A 25,000-nucleotide genomic window follows, 5' to 3' on the forward strand; every position below is an offset into this window, starting at 1 on the left:
GTATATCAACAAAGATTTTAGTTTCAAACTGAAGGCTGGCTTCCTAATGACAGGACATGGATCCTTCAATGCGTTTCTGCAGCAGAGAAATCGAAACCACATAGCTTCATGTTTATGTGGAGCTTCGAGTGAAGATTGGCTGCACGTTTTATGTGAATGCATATTGTACGATGACCTTAGACATCTAGATTCTCTAGGAATAGTTCGTGAGCAAGACGAATGGATTTTCTCGGGAGTGGTTAGAAACTCTGAACAAATGAGACTATTTCAATTGTTTGCCGAGGCTGTTTTCTGGCGCAGAACTAATACTTATCGATGGCAGAATCTGATTAATGGGTTGCCAGCAAATCCAAGTTACTTTGTGCGCTAAAACACTGAACCTCTCTCATCTGGATTTTTGGAATTTTTATTGGACTACTCGCTGGAATATGAACATACACTGACGCCATGGAATTAAGATGCTATTGTTGACGACCCTGACGCTACTGTGCCGTGTGGTTAGCGGCGAAGAATTCTACCACAGTTCGCCATAGCTTGTCGTAGGAGGCGACTAACATGGCAGGGCCCCCCATCCGAGCTTGTCGGAGCTAAAGGGGTGGGTCACCGAGCCCACAAACTTCGGTACCACGGGTGAACAGTGCCAAGGCTGTTCAGTGAGGTTGGCCCCCTTGTGGGAGTATCGTGGTGGCTGTGGTTGATACCCAAATCGCGGGTAGAGTCCTCGGATTCGATGTGGAGTTGCGTTACACAACCGGGTGCTGGGACCCATAGACCAGAAGAGGTGTTAGATGCACTTCGCTCCTCACCAAGGGGTAGTATTCTGTCCGATTTACAGATGCTAGAATTGGTACTAGGCTAGTTGCTATGTATTTGCTATAGCTTCTATTCTAGGGCGTTAGCTGGCGCTTAAACTGTGCTCATGCACTATATACTCATTTATGGGTATATTGGAGTGCCGTGGTTGTAATTCACTTCTGTGAAACACGTCACGTTAAATAAGAAAGGAGAGATCCAAGACGCTCATTGTCCCTATCTACTATCTAGCGAAACCACAGCCAAGGGAACGGGCTTGGAATAATTAGCGGGGAAAGAAGACCCTTTTGAGCTTGACTCTAATCTGGCAGTGTAAGGAGACATAAGAGGTGTAGAATAAGTGGGAGATATTAGACTTCGGTTTGGTATCGACAATGAAATACCACTACTCTTATTGTTTCCTTACTTACTTGATTAAATGGAACGTGTATCATTTCCTAGCCTGGTATTGGGTTTTGATGCAAGCTTCTTGATCAAAGTATCACGAGTTTGTTATATAATCGCAAACAAATTCTTTAATGAGAGATGCATTCATGTATTATCGATTTGAAAATTTGGTATAACTCCAATTACTCAGGTATGATCCAATTCAAGGACATTGCCAGGTAGGGAGTTTGACTGGGGCGGTACATCTCTCAAATAATAACGGAGGTGTCCCAAGGCCAGCTCAGTGCGGACAGAAACCACACATAGAGCAAAAGGGCAAATGCTGACTTGATCTCGGTGTTCAGTACACACAGGGACAGCAAAAGCTCGGCCTATCGATCCTTTTGGTTTAAAGAGTTTTTAACAAGAGGTGTCAGAAAAGTTACCATAGGGATAACTGGCTTGTGGCGGCCAAGCGTTCATAGCGACGTCGCTTTTTGATCCTTCGATGTCGGCTCTTCCTATCATTGTGAAGCAAAATTCACCAAGCGTTGGATTGTTCACCCATGCAAGGGAACGTGAGCTGGGTTTAGACCGTCGTGAGACAGGTTAGTTTTACCCTACTAATGACAAAACGTTGTTGCGACAGCATTCCTGCGTAGTACGAGAGGAACCGCAGGTACGGACCAATGGCACAATACTTGTTCGAGCGAACAGTGGTATGACGCTACGTCCGTTGGATTATGCCTGAACGCCTCTAAGGTCGTATCCGTGCTGGACTGCAATGATAAATAAGGGGCAATTTGCATTGTATGGCTTCTAAACCATTTAAAGTTTATTATTTATATTTTAAACGACAATGGATGTGATGCCAATGTAATTTGTAACATAGTAAATTGGGAGGATCTTTGATCACCTGATGCCATGCTAGTTACATATGAAAACATTATTTAATACAATGACAAAGCCTAGAATCAATTGTAAACGACTTTTGTAACGGGCAAGGTGTTGTAAGTGGTTGAGCAGCTGCCATACTGCGATCCACTGAAGCTTATCCTTTGCTTGATGATTCGAAATATAAAAAAAATGTAAATATGCATGTGTAAATATGTATATTTAGTATAAAAAATCGTTATATGCTATATCTAAGAAAGCATATAAGGATTATAACGGGTTGTCCACGTTTCCCTACTAATTGTGGCCTACTAACTGTTTCGTCATCTTATTTAGTGACGTGAAAAATGAAAATAATATTTTTCATTTATATTGTTATAAGTCTTAAACCTTAAGACGGCGGGAGTTGAATTACTTTCGTTTAGGTAGCCAAATTCCTCGTCATCTTATTAGTGACGTGAAAAATGAAAATAATATTTTTCATTTATATTGTTATAAGTCTTAAACCTTAAGACGGCGGGAGTTGAATTACTTTCGTTTAGGTAGCCAAATGCCTCGTCATCTTATTAGTGACGTAAAAAATGAAAATAATATTTTTCATTTATATTGTTATAAGTCTTAAACTTTAAGACGGCGGGAGTTGAATTACTTTCGCATAGGTAGCCAAATGCCTCGTCATCTTATTAGTGACGCGCATGATTCAATTCAAGAGATTCCTTCTGTCCCTATTTAAAACCTCACGGATATTAAAAATATTAAACATATATTGTTATAAGTCTTAAACCTTAAGACGGCGGGAGTTGAATTACTTTCGCATAGGTAGCCAAATGCCTCGTCATCTTATTAGTGACGCGCATGATTCAATTCAAGAGATTCCTTCTGTCCCTATTTAAAACCTCACGGATATTAAAAATATTAAACATATATTGTTATAAGTCTTAAACCTTAAGACGGCGGGAGTTGAATTACTTTCGCATAGGTAGCCAAATGCCTCGTCATCTTATTAGTGACGCGCATGATTCAATTCAAGAGATTCCTTCTGTCCCTATTTAAAACCTCACGGATATTAAAAATATTAAACATATATTTTTATAAGTCTTAAACCTTAAGACGGCGGGAGTTGAATTACTTTCGCATAGGTAGCCAAATGCCTCGTCATCTTATTAGTGACGCGCATGATTCAATTCAAGAGATTCCTTCTGTCCCTATTTAAAACCTCACGGATATTAAAAATATTAAACATATATTTTTATAAGTCTTAAACCTTAAGACGGCGGGAGTTGAATTACTTTCGCATAGGTAGCCAAATGCCTCGTCATCTTATTAGTGACGCGCATGATTCAATTCAAGAGATTCCTTCTGTCCCTATTTAAAAACTCACGAATATTAAAAATATTAAAAATATTTTCATATGGATATGCAATCGTATGGATATCCAAATATGTGTGGGAAAGTCGTACTTCCTATACGATAAATGACCGGATTGACGAAACCGTGTTCAAAAAGGTATATAGGGTAGGTGGTGTTCGGCCTACCAATATAATATTAAAATAATATTATATTAAACAGAAGATCGCCAGTATTAATATATAAGCATATGGTTATGAATACATATGCATATAACATATATGAAAATATATGAATATATATAAAAAAATATATATGAATATGAAAATATTTATATGTATATGGAATATATGGTAGGTGATGGTGTTAGCCTACCATATAATATATAATATAATAATTTAATTATATTATATTAAATATGGAAATATTAAAAATATATTAAAAATATTAAAAATATTTTCATATGGATATGCAATCGTATGGATATCCAAATATGTGTGGGAAAGTCATACTTCCCATACAATAAATGACCGGATTGACGAAACCGTGTTCAAAAAGGTATATAGGGTAGGTGGTGTTCAGCCTGCCAATATAATATTAAAATAATATTATATTAAACAGAAGACCGCCAGTATTAATATATGAGCATATGGTTATGAATACATATGCATATAACATATATGAAAATATATGAATATAAAAAAATATATATGGATATGAAAATATTTATATGTATATGAAATATATGGTAGGTGATGAGGATAGCCTACCATATAATATATAATATAATAATTTAATTATATTATATTAAATATGGAAATATTAAAAATATATTAAAAATATTAAAAATATTTTCATATGGATATGCAATCGTATGGATATCCAAATATGTGTGGGAAAGTCATACTTCCCATACAATAAATGACCGGATTGACGAAACCGTGTTCAAAAAGGTATATAGGGTAGGTGGTGTTCAGCCTACCAATATAATATTAAAATAATATTATATTAAACAGAAGACCGCCAGTATTAATATATGAGCATATGGTTATGAATACATATGCATATAACATATATGAAAATATATGAATATAAAAAAATATATATGGATATGAAAATATTTATATGTATATGAAATATATGGTAGGTGATGAGGATAGCCTACCATATAATATATAATATAATAATTTAATTATATTATATTAAATATGGAAATATTAAAAATATATTAAAAATATTAAAAATATTTTCATATGGATATGCAATCGTATGGATATCCAAATATGTGTGGGAAAGTCATACTTCCCATACAATAAATGACCGGATTGACGAAACCGTGTTCAAAAAGGTATATAGGGTAGGTGGTGTTCGGCCTACCAATATAATATTAAAATAATATTATATTAAACAGAAGACCGCCAGTATTAATATATAAGCATATGGTTATGAATACATATGCATATAACATATATGAAAATATATGAATATAAAAAAATATATATGGATATGAAAATATTTATATGTATATGAAATATATGGTAGGTGATGGGGATAGCCTACCATATAATATATAATATAATAATTTAATTATATTATATTAAATATGGAAATATTAAAAATATATTAAAAATATTAAAAATATTTTCATATGGATATGCAATCGTATGGATATCCAAATATGTGTGGGAAAGTCATACTTCCCATACAATAAATGACCGGATTGACGAAACCGTGTTCAAAAAGGTATATAGGGTAGGTGGTGTTCAGCCTACCAATATAATATTAAAATAATATTATATTAAACAGAAGACCGCCAGTATTAATATATAAGCATATGGTTATGAATACATATGCATATAACATATATGAAAATATATGAATATAAAAAAATATATATGGATATGAAAATATTTATATGTATATGAAATATATGGTAGGTGATGAGGATAGCCTACCATATAATATATAATATAATAATTTAATTATATTATATTAAATATGGAAATATTAAAAATATATTAAAAATATTAAAAATATTTTCATATGGATATGCAATCGTATGGATATCCAAATATGTGTGGGAAAGTCATACTTCCCATACAATAAATGACCGGATTGACGAAACCGTGTTCAAAAAGGTATATAGGGTAGGTGGTGTTCGGCCTACCAATATAATATTAAAATAATATTATATTAAACAGAAGACCGCCAGTATTAATATATAAGCATATGGTTATGAATACATATGCATATAACATATATGAAAATATATGAATATAAAAAAATATATATGGATATGAAAATATTTATATGTATATGAAATATATGGTAGGTGATGGGGATAGCCTACCATATAATATATAATATAATAATTTAATTATATTATATTAAATATGGAAATATTAAAAATATATTAAAAATATTAAAAATATTTTCATATGGATATGCAATCGTATGGATATCCAAATATGTGTGGGAAAGTCATACTTCCCATACAATAAATGACCGGATTGACGAAACCGTGTTCAAAAAGGTATATAGGGTAGGTGGTGTTCAGCCTACCAATATAATATTAAAATAATATTATATTAAACAGAAGACCGCCAGTATTAATATATAAGCATATGGTTATGAATACATATGCATATAACATATATGAAAATATATGAATATAAAAAAATATATATGGATATGAAAATATTTATATGTATATGAAATATATGGTAGGTGATGAGGATAGCCTACCATATAATATATAATATAATAATTTAATTATATTATATTAAATATGGAAATATTAAAAATATATTAAAAATATTAAAAATATTTTCATATGGATATGCAATCGTATGGATATCCAAATATGTGTGGGAAAGTCATACTTCCCATACAATAAATGACCGGATTGACGAAACCGTGTTCAAAAAGGTATATAGGGTAGGTGGTGTTCGGCCTACCAATATAATATTAAAATAATATTATATTAAACAGAAGACCGCCAGTATTAATATATAAGCATATGGTTATGAATACATATGCATATAACATATATGAAAATATATGAATATAAAAAAATATATATGGATATGAAAATATTTATATGTATATGAAATATATGGTAGGTGATGGGGATAGCCTACCATATAATATATAATATAATAATTTAATTATATTATATTAAATATGGAAATATTAAAAATATATTAAAAATATTAAAAATATTTTCATATGGATATGCAATCGTATGGATATCCAAATATGTGTGGGAAAGTCATACTTCCCATACAATAAATGACCGGATTGACGAAACCGTGTTCAAAAAGGTATATAGGGTAGGTGGTGTTCAGCCTACCAATATAATATTAAAATAATATTATATTAAACAGAAGACCGCCAGTATTAATATATAAGCATATGGTTATGAATACATATGCATATAACATATATGAAAATATATGAATATAAAAAATATATATGGATATGAAAATATTTATATGTATATGAAATATATGGTAGGTGATGGGGATAGCCTACCATATAATATATATAATATAATAATATTTATTATATTATAATAAATATGGAAATATTAAATTATTTTCATATGGATATGGATATGGATATACATATTCATATGGATATACTAAAATATACTGAAATATACCGATGAGTATATTTAGGTGAGGGTAAAAAGGCAAATAAATACCCAGCTTGACGAAAGTGTGTTCAAAAAGGTATATAGGGTAGGTGGTGTCGTCCTACCAATATAGTATATTATTTATATTATATGAATATACTAAAATACCGATGAGTATTTTTAGGTGAGGGAAAGAAGGCAAATAAATACCCAGCTTGACGAAAGTGTGGTCAAAAAGGTATATATGGTAGGTGGTGTAAGCCTATCTATATAATATAACATACTATATTATATATTATATATACACTATATTGTATACTTAGATAATATCGTTGAAGCGTCTACGTCTTATTATAAATTATAATTTGACAAGTTTCCAATTATTATCGTTAATTTCTGGTTCTAGGCAAATAAAAATTTCTTTTTATTATATCCTAGTAAGTATATGGAATTAAATTTAATTTCATATACGTATATGATAATAGTAGTAATATTATTATTATTATTATTATTGTATAAATAAATATGAATAAACTATATATATGAAAATATATAAATATATGAAAATTAAAAAGTGCTTAGTTTTATATCATATAAAACTAGACTTTTATATACAAAGAAAATAAATTTTAAATTTATTATCAAAATACATATGCGATAATTTTATTATAAAATTAAGCAAATATATATATGTGAATATATACAAATTGTTGTATGTGAAAATATAAAGATATTTTAGAATTAAATATATGCATAATATTGTATTTTATTAAAAAAAATATTAAAGAAGGCTTATATAAATAAAAAGACCGCCCGCTCATATAAATACCCTAACACAAACGAGGGTTTAAGAAAAAGCCATGAAAAAAATATACCCTGAGGTGTATGCGTTGGGCACCCGAGGGATATATTATAAATATATATATATATATATATTTTAATAAATGAACGAATATTGAATGCCATATAATAATTGGCCAAATTCGTTAATATTTTAATTTATACAAATATTTGCAATATTTATTTTCTATATATCAATATGAAAATGAAATATATCAAAGATATAAACATTATTCTGGTTGATCCTGCCAGTAGTTATATGCTTGTCTCAAAGATTAAGCCATGCATGTCTAAGTACACACGCATTAAAAGTGAAACCGCAAAAGGCTCATTATATCAGTTATGGTTCCTTAGATCGTTAACAGTTACTTGGATAACTGTGGTAATTCTAGAGCTAATACATGCAATTAAAACATGAACCTTATGGGACATGTGCTTTTATTAGGCTAAAACCAAGCGATCGCAAGATCGTTATATTGGTTGAACTCTAGATAACATGCAGATCGTATGGTCTTGTACCGACGACAGATCTTTCAAATGTCTGCCCTATCAACTTTTGATGGTAGTATCTAGGACTACCATGGTTGCAACGGGTAACGGGGAATCAGGGTTCGATTCCGGAGAGGGAGCCTGAGAAACGGCTACCACATCTAAGGAAGGCAGCAGGCGCGTAAATTACCCACTCCCAGCTCGGGGAGGTAGTGACGAAAAATAACAATACAGGACTCATATCCGAGGCCCTGTAATTGGAATGAGTACACTTTAAATCCTTTAACAAGGACCAATTGGAGGGCAAGTCTGGTGCCAGCAGCCGCGGTAATTCCAGCTCCAATAGCGTATATTAAAGTTGTTGCGGTTAAAACGTTCGTAGTTGAACTTGTGCTTCATACGGGTAGTACAACATACAATTGTAGTTAGTACTATACCTTTATGTATGTAAGCGTATTACCGGTGGAGTTCTTATATATGTTTAAATACTTGTATTTTTTCATATGTTCCTCCTATTTAAAAACCTGCATTAGTGCTCTTAAACGAGTGTTATTGTGGGCCGGTACAATTACTTTGAACAAATTAGAGTGCTTAAAGCAGGCTTCAAATGCCTGAATATTCTGTGCATGGGATAATGAAATAAGACCTCTGTTCTGCTTTCATTGGTTTTCAGATCAAGAGGTAATGATTAATAGAAGCAGTTTGGGGGCATTAGTATTACGACGCGAGAGGTGAAATTCTTGGACCGTCGTAAGACTAACTTAAGCGAAAGCATTTGCCAAAGATGTTTTCATTAATCAAGAACGAAAGTTAGAGGTTCGAAGGCGATCAGATACCGCCCTAGTTCTAACCATAAACGATGCCAGCTAGCAATTGGGTGTAGCTACTTTTATGGCTCTCTCAGTCGCTTCCCGGGAAACCAAAGCTTTTGGGCTCCGGGGGAAGTATGGTTGCAAAGCTGAAACTTAAAGGAATTGACGGAAGGGCACCACCAGGAGTGGAGCCTGCGGCTTAATTTGACTCAACACGGGAAAACTTACCAGGTCCGAACATAAGTGTGTAAGACAGATTGATAGCTCTTTCTCGAATCTATGGGTGGTGGTGCATGGCCGTTCTTAGTTCGTGGAGTGATTTGTCTGGTTAATTCCGATAACGAACGAGACTCAAATATATTAAATAGATATCTTCAGGATTATGGTGTTGAAGCTTATATAGCCTTCATTCATGGTAGCAGTAAAATGTTTATTGTGTTTGAATGTGTTTATATAAGTGGAGCCGTACCTGTTGGTTTGTCCCATTATAAGGATACTAGCTTCTTAAATGGACAAATTGCGTCTAGCAATAATGAGATTGAGCAATAACAGGTCTGTGATGCCCTTAGATGTCCTGGGCTGCACGCGCGCTACAATGAAAGTATCAACGTGTATTTCCTAGACCGAGAGGTCCGGGTAAACCGCTGAACCACTTTCATGCTTGGGATTGTGAACTGAAACTGTTCACATGAACTTGGAATTCCTAGTAAGTGTGAGTCATTAACTCGCATTGATTACGTCCCTGCCCTTTGTGCACACCGCCCGTCGCTACTACCGATTGAATTATTTAGTGAGGTCTCCGGACGTGATCACTGTGACGCCTTGTGTGTTACGGTTGTTTCGCAGAAGTTGACCGAACTTGATTATTTAGAGGAAGTAAAAGTCGTAACAAGGTTTCCGTAGGTGAACCTGCGGAAGGATCATTATTGAATGAATCTTATCCGTTATTAAAATATTTATTATATATAAATATATAAATAAAAATTACCCAAAAATAAAAGACATATATATTATATTGAATATATAGACCATTTGTTGTCTTCAATATAAATTGCGTGTATATTTAATTAATATACATGCGTTGCGTGATGTATTGTTCATATTAAATTATGCGCATACATTGATAAATGCAACACCTAAAATATACATTGTTGTACCTGATATACAGGTTAATGCTTTATATAATATTAAAACAATATAAATTATATTTATATTGATTATATAAAACTAAGACATTTCGCAACAATTATTTTAGGTATATCAAAAAATTAAACATATTTTATATGTTTAAATATAGACGAATATATTGAATATAAATTGCGTGTATATTTAATTAATATACATGCGTTGCGTGATGTATTGTTCATATTAAATTATGCGCATACATTGATAAATGCAACACCTAAAATATACATTGTTGTACCTGATATACAGGTTAATGCTTTATATAATATTAAAACAATATAAATTATATTTATATTGATTATATAAAACTAAGACATTTCGCAACAATTATTTTAGGTATAAAAATAACTTTATTGAAGGAATTGATATATGCCAGTTAAATGGTGTATTTTTAATTTCTTTCAATAAAAACATAATTGACGAATTGTATATTTATATATATTTATAAAACTCTAAGCGGTGGATCACTCGGCTCATGGGTCGATGAAGAACGCAGCAAACTGTGCGTCATCGTGTGAACTGCAGGACACATGAACATCGACATTTTGAACGCATATCGCAGTCCATGCTGTTATGTACTTTAATTAATTTTATAGTGCTGCTTGGACTACATATGGTTGAGGGTTGTAAGACTATGCTAATAAAGTTGCTTATTATTATATATTTTTATAATGATATGCATATGGTATATTATTGGATATATTTATATATTCATAATATTAAATATAAAAGCAATTATCTCAAATATTTATAAAAGAAAAAATGAAGATATACAATTCTTTCTTTTTTCAATTCAAATAATACTGAGAAATGTCTAGCATAAAAAAAATTAAATTTTTTTTAACTAGAATTGTCTCTTATTTAAAGATGCGAAAATTGAAAATATATCAAATATATTGTTCTTCATAGAGATATATTGTTTATATATATATATACATTGCTTTATACAACCTCAACTCATATGGGACTACCCCCTGAATTTAAGCATATTAATTAGGGGAGGAAAAGAAACTAACAAGGATTTTCTTAGTAGCGGCGAGCGAAAAGAAATCAGTTCAGCACTAAGTCACTTTGTCTATATGGCAAATGTGAGATGCAGTGTATGGAGCGTCAATATTCTAGTATGAGAAATTAACGATTTAAGTCCTTCTTAAATGAGGCCATTTACCCATAGAGGGTGCCAGGCCCGTATAACGTTAATGATTACTAGATGATGTTTCCAAAGAGTCGTGTTGCTTGATAGTGCAGCACTAAGTGGGTGGTAAACTCCATCTAAAACTAAATATAACCATGAGACCGATAGTAAACAAGTACCGTGAGGGAAAGTTGAAAAGAACTCTGAATAGAGAGTTAAATAGTACGTGAAACTGCTTAGAGGTTAAGCCCGATGAACCTGAATATCCATTATGGAAAATTCATCATTAAAGTTATAATATTTAAATAATATTATAGAAATAGTGTGCATTTTTTCCATATAAGGACATTGTAATCTATTAACATATATAATTTATCATAAAATATGACTTATAGTTTATTCAAATTATTATGCTTGCATTTTAACATAGGATAAATGTCATTAATTTGATAAAGTGTTGATAGATTAATAAGAATACAGTGCGTTAATTTTTCGGAATTATATAATGGCATAATTATCATTGATTTTTGTGTTTATTATATGCACTTGTATGATTAACAATGCGAAAGATTCAGGATACCTTCGGGACCCGTCTTGAAACACGGACCAAGGAGTCTAACATATGTGCAAGTTATTGGGATATAAACCTAATAGCGTAATTAACTTGACTATTAATGGGATTAGTTTTTTAACTATTTTATAGTTAATTAACACAATCCCGGGGCGTTCTATATAGTTATGTATAATAATATTTATATTATTTATACCTCTAACTGGAACGTACCTTGAGCAGATATGCTGTGACCCGAAAGATGGTGAACTATACTTGATCAGGTTGAAGTCAGGGGAAACCCTGATGGAAGACCGAAACAGTTCTGACGTGCAAATCGATTGTCAGAATTGAGTATAGGGGCGAAAGACCAATCGAACCATCTAGTAGCTGGTTCCTTCCGAAGTTTCCCTCAGGATAGCTGGTGCATTTTAATGTTATATAAAATAATCTTATCTGGTAAAGCGAATGATTAGAGGCCTTAGGGTCGAAACGATCTTAACCTATTCTCAAACTTTAAATGGGTAAGAACCTTAACTTTCTTGATATGAAGTTTAAGGTTATGATATAATGTGCCCAGTGGGCCACTTTTGGTAAGCAGAACTGGCGCTGTGGGATGAACCAAACGTAATGTTACGGTGCCCAAATTAACAACTCATGCAGAAACCATGAAAGGCGTTGGTTGCTTAAAACAGCAGGACGGTGATCATGGAAGTCGAAATCCGCTAAGGAGTGTGTAACAACTCACCTGCCGAAGCAACTAGCCCTTAAAATGGATGGCGCTTAAGTTGTATACCTATACATTACCGCTAAAGTAGATGATTTATATTACTTGTAATATAAATTTTGAAACTTTAGTGAGTAGGAAGGTACAATGGTATGCGTAGAAGTGTTTGGCGTAAGCCTGCATGGAGCTGCTATTGGTACAGATCTTGGTGGTAGTAGCAAATAATCGAATGAGACCTTGGAGGACTGAAGTGGAGAAGGGTTTCGTGTGAACAGTGGTTGATCACGAGTTAGTCGGTCCTAAGTTCAAGGCGAAAGCCGAAAATTTTCAAGTAAAAATAAATATTACAATTATTGTGAAAATTATATACTTGAATAATTTTGAACGAAAGGGAATACGGTTCCAATTCCGTAACCTGTTGAGTATCCGTTTGTTATTAAATATGGGCCTCGTGCTCATCCTGGCAACAGGAACGACCATAAAGAAGCCGTCGAGAGATATCGGAAGAGTTTTCTTTTCTGTTTTATAGTCGTACTACCATGGAAGTCTTTCGCAGAGAGATATGGTAGATGGGCTAGAAGAGCATGACATATACTGTTGTGTCGATATTTTCTCCTCGGACCTTGAAAATTTATGGTGGGGATACGCAAACTTCTCAACAGGCCGTACCAATATCCGCAGCTGGTCTCCAAGGTGAAGAGTCTCTAGTCGATAGAATAATGTAGGTAAGGGAAGTCGGCAAATTAGATCCGTAACTTCGGGATAAGGATTGGCTCTGAAGATTGAGATAGTCGGGCTTGATTGGGAAACAATAATATGGTTTATGTGCTCGTTCTGGGTAAATAGAGTTATAATCATTTATGGTTGTAACTTGTTCCCCGGATAGTTTAGTTACGTATCCAATTGTGGAACTTTCTTGCTAAAATTTTTAAGAATACTAGTTGGGTCAAACCAATTAGTTCTTATTAATTATAACGATTATCAATTAACAATCAATTCAGAACTGGCACGGACTTGGGGAATCCGACTGTCTAATTAAAACAAAGCATTGTGATGGCCCTAGCGGGTGTTGACACAATGTGATTTCTGCCCAGTGCTCTGAATGTCAAAGTGAAGAAATTCAAGTAAGCGCGGGTCAACGGCGGGAGTAACTATGACTCTCTTCGTGTTGATAAAAAAGCGAGGTGGTCAGAGGAAGAAACGTTGATGATGGCGAGAAAGGAGGTCGAGCTTGCAGCAAGTGGTATTCGACATCTAAATAAAAAGCTAGCGGAAATTTTTACACACCGCAGTTCCGATGCAATTTCTTCATATCGGAAGAGGGGTGAATATAAGGCAAAACTGGAACAGATAAGAGGGCAATCTGTTCCCACCCCAGAAGCATTAGAGTCGAATACCTCACAGCGCCGCCCTAGTAATAGCGAGCAAAACCGACGAGTATCAACATCATCTTCGGGACCAATCAGACCACACGAACAGACGAACAGCGAAATCCTCAGGGTACTACAGGGCTATGCCCCAGTAGTATGCGATTCCCGGTGGAGAGCCGAGGTCCTGCAAACTATCGTAGATAATGCGCAGGTCTCGGGACAGGAAACCACTCTCCAAAGTTTATCTTGCTATCTCATGGAAATTTTTCCGCCACGGAATGAACCGCACATTCTGACGAGGCCCCGAACGGAGCCTCGAAATATGAGACAGCGTAGAAGGCAGCAGTACGCTAGGGTTCAGCGTAACTGGGATAAACATCCGGGAAGATGCATAAAGTCCCTGCTGGAGGGCGCTGACGAGTCGGTGCAGCCACCCCAGGAAATTATGGAGCCATATTGGAAACAGATAATGACCACGCCTAGCTCAAGCTCCATCGAACACGCCTCGTTCCACATGGAACATTCGTTGGAGAGAGTATGGTCCGCTGTGAACCAGCGCGATCTTAGGGCCCATAAGGTCAAATTATCAGGTTCTCCAGGCCCGGACGGGATTACTCCAAGAACTGCCAGGAGTATCCCCGATGGCATTATGCTACGCATAATGAACTTAATTCTCTGGTGTGGGAGACTTCCGTACTCCATCCGTCTGGCCAGAACCATCTTCATCCCGAAGATGGCGACGGCAAGTCGTCCGCAAGACTATCGTCCTATTTCAGTCCCCTCGGTTTTGGTTAGGCAACTAAATGCCATTTTGGCAGCCCGGTTGATTAGTGCAGTCAACTGGGATTCGCGTCAGCGAGGGTTCCTACCGACCGATGGGTGTGCTGACAATACGACGATTGTTGATTTAGTTCTAAGGGAACATCATAAGCGATTTAAATCGTGCTACATCGGGACCCTCGATGTTAGTAAAGCCTTTGATGCGGTAGCTCACAAAGCGGTCTACAACACATTGGCTTCGTATGGTGCCCCACAAGGACTAATCAACTACATACGGAATTCGTACGAGGGCGGCGGCACAATGCTAACTGGGAACGGGTGGGTTTCAAGGGAGTTCATTCCTGCAAGAGGCGTCAAGCAGGGTGACCCTTTGTCTCCCATACTATTTAATCTGGTCATTGACCGGTTACTTAGGTCCTTACCCAGTGAGATTGGTGCCAAAGTCGGAAACGCTATGACAAATGCGGCTGCGTTCGCAGATGATATAGTCCTTTTTGCGGAAACTCCGATGGGCCTTCAGAAATTGTTGGACACCACAGTTGGCTTTCTCTCCTCTGTGGGCCTCACCCTTAACACTGACAAGTGTTTCACTGTCAGCATAAAGGGGCAAGCCAAGCAAAAGTGTACTGTCGTGGAACGGCGGAGCTTTTTGATTGGGGAGCGCGAGGTTCCTTCACTGAAGCGCACTGACGAGTGGAAGTATTTAGGGATTAAATTCACTGCGGATGGGCGGGTCCGGTACAATCCAGCTGAGGAGTTGCAACCGAAGCTGTTGAGATTGACTCGGGCCCCCCTGAAGCCACAGCAGAAGTTATTTGCCCTTCGGACTGTCCTTATCCCACAACTCTATCACAAGCTGACCCTTGGGAGTGTGACGATAGGCGTTCTGAAGAAATTTGACACATTGGTTCGATATACCGCACGGAAGTGGTTGAGGCTTCCGGTAGACGTACCAACTTCTTTTTTCCATGCCCCCCACAGAAGTGGGGGTCTCGGGTTACCATCGTTGAGATGGATAGCACCGATGCTTCGTTTGAAGCGATTGAGCAGTATAAAATGGCCTCACCTCGAGCAATCCGAGGTAGCCAGCTCTTTCGTGGAAGACGAAATGCGGAGGGCCCGGGATAGGCTTCAGGCTGGAAGTCAAGAGTTGTTAACCCGTCTACAGGTAGATTCGTACTTGGCAAATAGGTTGCACATGTCTGTTGATGGTGGCGGGCTCCGTGAAGCAGAGCGTTTTGCTCCGCAACACGGATGGGTTGTCCAACCCACGCGTTTGCTAACAGGAAGGGAATATACAGAAGGAATCAAACTGCGGATAAATGCCCTACCCTCAAGGTCTCGTACCACGAGGGGAAGGCACGAATTGGGAAGACGGTGCCGTGCAGGATGTGATGCTCCCGAAACAACAAACCACATCTTGCAGCAATGCTATCGTACTCATGGGAGGAGGATAGCTCGGCACGACGGCGTAGTAAATCTAATCAAGCGGGGACTTGAGAGGAAAGGCTGCGTCGTTCATGTTGAACCAAGTCTGCAGGGCGAGACCGGATTGAATAAACCCGACCTGGTAGCTATCCGACAAAATCACATTTATGTGATTGACGCGCAGGTAGTGACCGACGGACATTCTCTCGACCAAGCGCATCAGCGCAAAGTCGAGAAGTACGAGACACCGGACATACGGACAAATTTGCGGAGACTTTTCGGCTCGCAACATGTTGTTGAGTTCCATTCCGCCACTGTGAACTGGAGAGGAATATGGAGCGGTCAGTCGGTAAAACGGCTGATTGCTTCAGACCTCCTCAGCACTAGTGATAGTCATATCATTAGTGTCCGGGTAATCAGTGGTGGTCTCTGGAGTTGGCGACAATTCATGTATCTGTCGGGATACACGCGTGATTGGACTTAGTCATGCATCACGTTCATATTAAAAGCTTGCTGCCGTAGCATAACATCTAAAAACGGCATAAAATTCGCTTAAAAACGAGGCGGTTTTTAGTACGTAGGCGTCTTCTGGGTCGTATGAACCCACAAGATGAATCGTGCATGCACACTCTTATTGGCTAAATAACATCATAACCTGAGTGTGTATCTTTTGAAGATTTTTACGATCCTTAGCGAACAAAAAAAAAAAAAAAAAAAAAAAAAATAGCCAAATGCCTCGTCATCTAATTAGTGACGCGCATGAATGGATTAACGAGATTCCTTCTGTCCCTATCTACTATCTAGCGAAACCACAGCCAAGGGAACGGGCTTGGAATAATTAGCGGGGAAAGAAGACCCTTTTGAGCTTGACTCTAATCTGGCAGTGTAAGGAGACATAAGAGGTGTAGAATAAGTGGGAGATATTAGACTTCGGTTTGGTATCGACAATGAAATACCACTACTCTTATTGTTTCCTTACTTACTTGATTAAATGGAACGTGTATCATTTCCTAGCCATTATACGGATATATTTATTATATCTTATGGTATTGGGTTTTGATGCAAGCTTCTTGATCAAAGTATCACGAGTTTGTTATATAATCGCAAACAAATTCTTTAATGAGAGATGCATTCATGTATTATCGATTTGAAAATTTGGTATAACTCCAATTACTCAGGTATGATCCAATTCAAGGACATTGCCAGGTAGGGAGTTTGACTGGGGCGGTACATCTCTCAAATAATAACGGAGGTGTCCCAAGGCCAGCTCAGTGCGGACAGAAACCACACATAGAGCAAAAGGGCAAATGCTGACTTGATCTCGGTGTTCAGTACACACAGGGACAGCAAAAGCTCGGCCTATCGATCCTTTTGGTTTAAAGAGTTTTTAACAAGAGGTGTCAGAAAAGTTACCATAGGGATAACTGGCTTGTGGCGGCCAAGCGTTCATAGCGACGTCGCTTTTTGATCCTTCGATGTCGGCTCTTCCTATCATTGTGAAGCAAAATTCACCAAGCGTTGGATTGTTCACCCATGCAAGGGAACGTGAGCTGGGTTTAGACCGTCGTGAGACAGGTTAGTTTTACCCTACTAATGACAAAACGTTGTTGCGACAGCATTCCTGCGTAGTACGAGAGGAACCGCAGGTACGGACCAATGGCACAATACTTGTTCGAGCGAACAGTGGTATGACGCTACGTCCGTTGGATTATGCCTGAACGCCTCTAAGGTCGTATCCGTGCTGGACTGCAATGATAAATAAGGGGCAATTTGCATTGTATGGCTTCTAAACCATTTAAAGTTTATTATTTATATTTTAAACGACAATGGATGTGATGCCAATGTAATTTGTAACATAGTAAATTGGGAGGATCTTTGATCACCTGATGCCATGCTAGTTACATATGAAAACATTATTTAATACAATGACAAAGCCTAGAATCAATTGTAAACGACTTTTGTAACGGGCAAGGTGTTGTAAGTGGTTGAGCAGCTGCCATACTGCGATCCACTGAAGCTTATCCTTTGCTTGATGATTCGAAATATAAAAAAAATGTAAATATGCATGTGTAAATATGTATATTTAGTATAAAAAATCGTTATATGCTATATCTAAGAAAGCATATAAGGATTATAACGGGTTGTCCACGTTTCCCTACTAATTGTGGCCTACTAACTGTTTCGTCATCTTATTTAGTGACGTGAAAAATGAAAATAATATTTTTCATTTATATTGTTATAAGTCTTAAACCTTAAGACGGCGGGAGTTGAATTACTTTCGTTTAGGTAGCCAAATTCCTCGTCATCTTATTAGTGACGTGAAAAATGAAAATAATATTTTTCATTTATATTGTTATAAGTCTTAAACCTTAAGACGGCGGGAGTTGAATTACTTTCGTTTAGGTAGCCAAATGCCTCGTCATCTTATTAGTGACGTAAAAAATGAAAATAATATTTTTCATTTATATTGTTATAAGTCTTAAACTTTAAGACGGCGGGAGTTGAATTACTTTCGCATAGGTAGCCAAATGCCTCGTCATCTTATTAGTGACGCGCATGATTCAATTCAAGAGATTCCTTCTGTCCCTATTTAAAACCTCACGGATATTAAAAATATTAAACATATATTGTTATAAGTCTTAAACCTTAAGACGGCGGGAGTTGAATTACTTTCGCATAGGTAGCCAAATGCCTCGTCATCTTATTAGTGACGCGCATGATTCAATTCAAGAGATTCCTTCTGTCCCTATTTAAAACCTCACGGATATTAAAAATATTAAACATATATTGTTATAAGTCTTAAACCTTAAGACGGCGGGAGTTGAATTACTTTCGCATAGGTAGCCAAATGCCTCGTCATCTTATTAGTGACGCGCATGATTCAATTCAAGAGATTCCTTCTGTCCCTATTTAAAACCTCACGGATATTAAAAATATTAAACATATATTTTTATAAGTCTTAAACCTTAAGACGGCGGGAGTTGAATTACTTTCGCATAGGTAGCCAAATGCCTCGTCATCTTATTAGTGACGCGCATGATTCAATTCAAGAGATTCCTTCTGTCCCTATTTAAAACCTCACGGATATTAAAAATATTAAACATATATTTTTATAAGTCTTAAACCTTAAGACGGCGGGAGTTGAATTACTTTCGCATAGGTAGCCAAATGCCTCGTCATCTTATTAGTGACGCGCATGATTCAATTCAAGAGATTCCTTCTGTCCCTATTTAAAAACTCACGAATATTAAAAATATTAAAAATATTTTCATATGGATATGCAATCGTATGGATATCCAAATATGTGTGGGAAAGTCGTACTTCCTATACGATAAATGACCGGATTGACGAAACCGTGTTCAAAAAGGTATATAGGGTAGGTGGTGTTCGGCCTACCAATATAATATTAAAATAATATTATATTAAACAGAAGATCGCCAGTATTAATATATAAGCATATGGTTATGAATACATATGCATATAACATATATGAAAATATATGAATATATATAAAAAAATATATATGAATATGAAAATATTTATATGTATATGGAATATATGGTAGGTGATGGTGTTAGCCTACCATATAATATATAATATAATAATTTAATTATATTATATTAAATATGGAAATATTAAAAATATATTAAAAATATTAAAAATATTTTCATATGGATATGCAATCGTATGGATATCCAAATATGTGTGGGAAAGTCATACTTCCCATACAATAAATGACCGGATTGACGAAACCGTGTTCAAAAAGGTATATAGGGTAGGTGGTGTTCAGCCTGCCAATATAATATTAAAATAATATTATATTAAACAGAAGACCGCCAGTATTAATATATGAGCATATGGTTATGAATACATATGCATATAACATATATGAAAATATATGAATATAAAAAAATATATATGGATATGAAAATATTTATATGTATATGAAATATATGGTAGGTGATGAGGATAGCCTACCATATAATATATAATATAATAATTTAATTATATTATATTAAATATGGAAATATTAAAAATATATTAAAAATATTAAAAATATTTTCATATGGATATGCAATCGTATGGATATCCAAATATGTGTGGGAAAGTCATACTTCCCATACAATAAATGACCGGATTGACGAAACCGTGTTCAAAAAGGTATATAGGGTAGGTGGTGTTCAGCCTACCAATATAATATTAAAATAATATTATATTAAACAGAAGACCGCCAGTATTAATATATGAGCATATGGTTATGAATACATATGCATATAACATATATGAAAATATATGAATATAAAAAAATATATATGGATATGAAAATATTTATATGTATATGAAATATATGGTAGGTGATGAGGATAGCCTACCATATAATATATAATATAATAATTTAATTATATTATATTAAATATGGAAATATTAAAAATATATTAAAAATATTAAAAATATTTTCATATGGATATGCAATCGTATGGATATCCAAATATGTGTGGGAAAGTCATACTTCCCATACAATAAATGACCGGATTGACGAAACCGTGTTCAAAAAGGTATATAGGGTAGGTGGTGTTCAGCCTACCAATATAATATTAAAATAATATTATATTAAACAGAAGACCGCCAGTATTAATATATGAGCATATGGTTATGAATACATATGCATATAACATATATGAAAATATATGAATATAAAAAAATATATATGGATATGAAAATATTTATATGTATATGAAATATATGGTAGGTGATGAGGATAGCCTACCATATAATATATAATATAATAATTTAATTATATTATATTAAATATGGAAATATTAAAAATATATTAAAAATATTAAAAATATTTTCATATGGATATGCAATCGTATGGATATCCAAATATGTGTGGGAAAGTCATACTTCCCATACAATAAATGACCGGATTGACGAAACCGTGTTCAAAAAGGTATATAGGGTAGGTGGTGTTCGGCCTACCAATATAATATTAAAATAATATTATATTAAACAGAAGACCGCCAGTATTAATATATAAGCATATGGTTATGAATACATATGCATATAACATATATGAAAATATATGAATATAAAAAAATATATATGGATATGAAAATATTTATATGTATATGAAATATATGGTAGGTGATGGGGATAGCCTACCATATAATATATAATATAATAATTTAATTATATTATATTAAATATGGAAATATTAAAAATATATTAAAAATATTAAAAATATTTTCATATGGATATGCAATCGTATGGATATCCAAATATGTGTGGGAAAGTCATACTTCCCATACAATAAATGACCGGATTGACGAAACCGTGTTCAAAAAGGTATATAGGGTAGGTGGTGTTCAGCCTACCAATATAATATTAAAATAATATTATATTAAACAGAAGACCGCCAGTATTAATATATAAGCATATGGTTATGAATACATATGCATATAACATATATGAAAATATATGAATATAAAAAAATATATATGGATATGAAAATATTTATATGTATATGAAATATATGGTAGGTGATGAGGATAGCCTACCATATAATATATAATATAATAATTTAATTATATTATATTAAATATGGAAATATTAAAAATATATTAAAAATATTAAAAATATTTTCATATGGATATGCAATCGTATGGATATCCAAATATGTGTGGGAAAGTCATACTTCCCATACAATAAATGACCGGATTGACGAAACCGTGTTCAAAAAGGTATATAGGGTAGGTGGTGTTCGGCCTACCAATATAATATTAAAATAATATTATATTAAACAGAAGACCGCCAGTATTAATATATAAGCATATGGTTATGAATACATATGCATATAACATATATGAAAATATATGAATATAAAAAAATATATATGGATATGAAAATATTTATATGTATATGAAATATATGGTAGGTGATGGGGATAGCCTACCATATAATATATAATATAATAATTTAATTATATTATATTAAATATGGAAATATTAAAAATATATTAAAAATATTAAAAATATTTTCATATGGATATGCAATCGTATGGATATCCAAATATGTGTGGGAAAGTCATACTTCCCATACAATAAATGACCGGATTGACGAAACCGTGTTCAAAAAGGTATATAGGGTAGGTGGTGTTCAGCCTACCAATATAATATTAAAATAATATTATATTAAACAGAAGACCGCCAGTATTAATATATAAGCATATGGTTATGAATACATATGCATATAACATATATGAAAATATATGAATATAAAAAAATATATATGGATATGAAAATATTTATATGTATATGAAATATATGGTAGGTGATGAGGATAGCCTACCATATAATATATAATATAATAATTTAATTATATTATATTAAATATGGAAATATTAAAAATATATTAAAAATATTAAAAATATTTTCATATGGATATGCAATCGTATGGATATCCAAATATGTGTGGGAAAGTCATACTTCCCATACAATAAATGACCGGATTGACGAAACCGTGTTCAAAAAGGTATATAGGGTAGGTGGTGTTCGGCCTACCAATATAATATTAAAATAATATTATATTAAACAGAAGACCGCCAGTATTAATATATAAGCATATGGTTATGAATACATATGCATATAACATATATGAAAATATATGAATATAAAAAAATATATATGGATATGAAAATATTTATATGTATATGAAATATATGGTAGGTGATGGGGATAGCCTACCATATAATATATAATATAATAATTTAATTATATTATATTAAATATGGAAATATTAAAAATATATTAAAAATATTAAAAATATTTTCATATGGATATGCAATCGTATGGATATCCAAATATGTGTGGGAAAGTCATACTTCCCATACAATAAATGACCGGATTGACGAAACCGTGTTCAAAAAGGTATATAGGGTAGGTGGTGTTCAGCCTACCAATATAATATTAAAATAATATTATATTAAACAGAAGACCGCCAGTATTAATATATAAGCATATGGTTATGAATACATATGCATATAACATATATGAAAATATATGAATATAAAAAAATATATATGGATATGAAAATATTTATATGTATATGAAATATATGGTAGGTGATGGGGATAGCCTACCATATAATATATATAATATAATAATATTTATTATATTATAATAAATATGGAAATATTAAATTATTTTCATATGGATATGGATATGGATATACATATTCATATGGATATACTAAAATATACTGAAATATACCGATGAGTATATTTAGGTGAGGGTAAAAAGGCAAATAAATACCCAGCTTGACGAAAGTGTGTTCAAAAAGGTATATAGGGTAGGTGGTGTCGTCCTACCAATATAGTATATTATTTATATTATATGAATATACTAAAATACCGATGAGTATTTTTAGGTGAGGGAAAGAAGGCAAATAAATACCCAGCTTGACGAAAGTGTGGTCAAAAAGGTATATATGGTAGGTGGTGTAAGCCTATCTATATAATATAACATACTATATTATATATTATATATACACTATATTGTATACTTAGATAATATCGTTGAAGCGTCTACGTCTTATTATAAATTATAATTTGACAAGTTTCCAATTATTATCGTTAATTTCTGGTTCTAGGCAAATAAAAATTTCTTTTTATTATATCCTAGTAAGTATATGGAATTAAATTTAATTTCATATACGTATATGATAATAGTAGTAATATTATTATTATTATTATTATTGTATAAATAAATATGAATAAACTATATATATGAAAATATATAAATATATGAAAATTAAAAAGTGCTTAGTTTTATATCATATAAAACTAGACTTTTATATACAAAGAAAATAAATTTTAAATTTATTATCAAAATACATATGCGATAATTTTATTATAAAATTAAGCAAATATATATATGTGAATATATACAAATTGTTGTATGTGAAAATATAAAGATATTTTAGAATTAAATATATGCATAATATTGTATTTTATTAAAAAAAATATTAAAGAAGGCTTATATAAATAAAAAGACCGCCCGCTCATATAAATACCCTAACACAAACGAGGGTTTAAGAAAAAGCCATGAAAAAAATATACCCTGAGGTGTATGCGTTGGGCACCCGAGGGATATATTATAAATATATATATATATATATATATATGTATATATATTTTAATAAATGAACGAATATTGAATGCCATATAATAATTGGCCAAATTCGTTAATATTTTAATTTATACAAATATTTGCAATATTTATTTTCTATATATCAATATGAAAATGAAATATATCAAAGATATAAACATTATTCTGGTTGATCCTGCCAGTAGTTATATGCTTGTCTCAAAGATTAAGCCATGCATGTCTAAGTACACACGCATTAAAAGTGAAACCGCAAAAGGCTCATTATATCAGTTATGGTTCCTTAGATCGTTAACAGTTACTTGGATAACTGTGGTAATTCTAGAGCTAATACATGCAATTAAAACATGAACCTTATGGGACATGTGCTTTTATTAGGCTAAAACCAAGCGATCGCAAGATCGTTATATTGGTTGAACTCTAGATAACATGCAGATCGTATGGTCTTGTATCGACGACAGATCT

The 25,000-nt window shown here is 33.5% G+C and overlaps 3 non-coding genes and 1 pseudogene across 3 annotated transcripts in view; all 4 read left to right on the top strand.

The window, feature by feature from the left end:
- Positions 1-8,129: 8,129 nt before the first annotated feature.
- Positions 8,130-10,124, top strand: LOC138927170 (small subunit ribosomal RNA). The gene has a single exon (XR_011443701.1). It is a non-coding gene; the product is annotated as a small subunit ribosomal RNA (ribosomal RNA).
- Positions 10,125-10,831: 707 nt separating this feature from the next.
- On the top strand, positions 10,832-11,010 carry LOC138927164 (5.8S ribosomal RNA). Its single transcript, XR_011443695.1, has one exon. It is a non-coding gene; the product is annotated as a 5.8S ribosomal RNA (ribosomal RNA).
- Positions 11,011-11,330: 320 nt separating this feature from the next.
- On the top strand, positions 11,331-18,414 carry LOC138927191 (large subunit ribosomal RNA; annotated as a pseudogene).
- Positions 18,415-24,700: 6,286 nt separating this feature from the next.
- LOC138927181 (small subunit ribosomal RNA) overlaps positions 24,701-25,000 on the top strand; it is a 1,995-nt gene continuing 1,695 nt past the window's right edge. The window contains exon 1 of the ribosomal RNA XR_011443711.1: positions 24,701-25,000. This exon is cut by the window's right edge and continues 1,695 nt beyond it. This is a non-coding gene — a ribosomal RNA (small subunit ribosomal RNA).

Source organism: Drosophila bipectinata, unplaced genomic scaffold, assembly GCF_030179905.1.
Source record: "Drosophila bipectinata strain 14024-0381.07 unplaced genomic scaffold, DbipHiC1v2 scaffold_180, whole genome shotgun sequence".
Classification (NCBI taxonomy): domain Eukaryota; kingdom Metazoa; phylum Arthropoda; class Insecta; order Diptera; family Drosophilidae; genus Drosophila; species Drosophila bipectinata.